Source organism: Rhinolophus sinicus, chromosome 18 (assembly GCF_057876585.1).
Source record: "Rhinolophus sinicus isolate RSI-liver-muscle chromosome 18, RSI-T2T, whole genome shotgun sequence".
NCBI lineage: Eukaryota > Metazoa > Chordata > Mammalia > Chiroptera > Rhinolophidae > Rhinolophus > Rhinolophus sinicus.
In genome coordinates this window covers 108,002,826-108,004,839 of record NC_142518.1, presented here as the reverse complement: position 1 = coordinate 108,004,839, position 2,014 = coordinate 108,002,826, and positions in this window count along the sequence as shown.

Genomic DNA, 2,014 nt, shown 5'->3' with positions numbered 1-2,014 from the left:
CGTGCACTGTGTCGGTCTTGCTTTAGATATGGTCCAGGACTCTGCAGTTGTTCTCAGCCAGTGGGAAAGGAAACCACTAGTGTCCACAGGTGGCCAAGACACGCGGGGGCAGGTGAACATCCCTAACGAGTCCTCAGGTACAGCCTGAACATGCCTTATGCAGAAGGAAAGGGGTGTCTCAGAGATTCTGCCATTGGCTGGGGGACGCAGTGCCATAACTGTTACAGCCAAGGGGTCCTTACAAACGTGTTCTCGGGTTCCAAAATTGTCTAAAGCTGAAACTGGCTTCTCAGTGGTCCTGAGGCATTGCTTGGTCACATCAGCGGCTACATATTGCGTCTGATGAAAGAAAATACTCTGATTTCTGTCCTGAGAGCCCTACCTGCCTGTACAATTAATGGGCACTGAACTCAGGAGGCGTTTCAGCCCGTGTTTGCAGCAAGAGATGAGGAAGCCCACCACTTGGCTGCAGGTGGATGATTTCCTGCAGGAGCCAAAGGCCACAGATGGATCATTTCTGAAGCTCATTCATTTCAGACTTGCTGTTAGACCAGGCACCCTTTTTGGTAACCACAGTCGCTATGACTTCACTGTCACGTATGTGCTACCTGCTGTACGTCCCAATGAATGCTCAGGCCCCTGTGAAGCAGGTGCAACTGCGATTACCCCCGTGCAGAAATGGAGCCTCACAGAGGTCAAGTAACAGGCCCACAGTCATGCAACTAGGAAATGGCAGGGCCAGGATGCCTGTGTCAGCAAGACATATGCAGGACCCCGGGTCTCATGCACTGGGGCACAGTGCCTGGGCACTGGGCTGCTAACCAGTCAAGTTTGGGGGCATTTCTGCTTCATGGAAATCTCGGGGGCTTCGGGGGAGATGGCCCTGCATGTGGGGAGACTGCTAGACTGACTGCGCTGCGTGGCTGCTGCACTTGATCTGCACACCTCCAAGCACCACAGCGCAAAGAAGGATTGCCAAGTTCAAACCCTGGGCACGAAGCAGGATGGGGGTCCCTGCTGATGTCGGTCAAGGAAAGAAAGTCGAGTATGAAGGCCAACGGCTAATGCCCTCAGAGGCATGCACAGGAAGACACAGGCTGTGACACGGGGCGCAGGTGGGGTGGGGCACGAGCAGGCTGAGGAGTGGCAGCAAGAAGGACCCATTCTCATCCATCTGTCAGGTGGCCAGGGGACACTTAGCTAACCCATTGGCCTAAGCAGCACTCTGCCATGTGCCATCTGGGGACCCAGGGCATGGGCGTGTTAGGAGTGTGTCTGTGGAGGACATCACTCACTGCCTTGGCTGTGCAATAGTAAAAGGAGAGAGTGGCCGTGCCACTGAGTGGCCACACTGGGCCTGGACTTAACTCTGCGTAAAAGCACCAGTGTTGTCTGGGACCCTCAGGGCCAGTGGGCCCCCAGTGGGCTCTGGGCTGCCTTCGTCAGCACGTCACTGTATCTCCTGGCCCCAGCAGCTCAAGCACAAGGAGGCAGTTCCTGGTTTGCACCGAATGTTTGGCATGTACCCACATGTGACTCATCTTTCCCAGTGAAATGGCTGTGTGTGGTCCAGAATGCTGACAAGCTGACGGATTACTTGTGTGGCCTGGCCCTTTAACAGGTCACTTGCTAGCTGTACTGTGATGTTACCCGCAAGCAACCTGCGCGCCTCTGTGATGTCGCGAGCTCCACCGTTATCAAGGGGTTCTGCTGGCCACACCGCACTATCCTGTTTACCTGAGGGAGGGCCACGCTGGCACTTAGTATGACTAGAGATGAGAGAAGTCATCAGACTGGCAGGGGCCTGGCTTCGGAATGCTGCCTTTTCCTCCAGGAACAATGGCTCTGGCGATTGGCTCCGAAAGCTATGCTCATCTGGGGACCCCTTCACTCCCTTAGGCCCAGCCAGTGTGGGCTGGGCACCCTGAACTTGAGGCTACTGCTTAAAGGAACTGCTTCCCAAGTGGTGACCAAGAGCCTTCCTTCAAAAGGCCTCGCACCAACTGATGCGCTG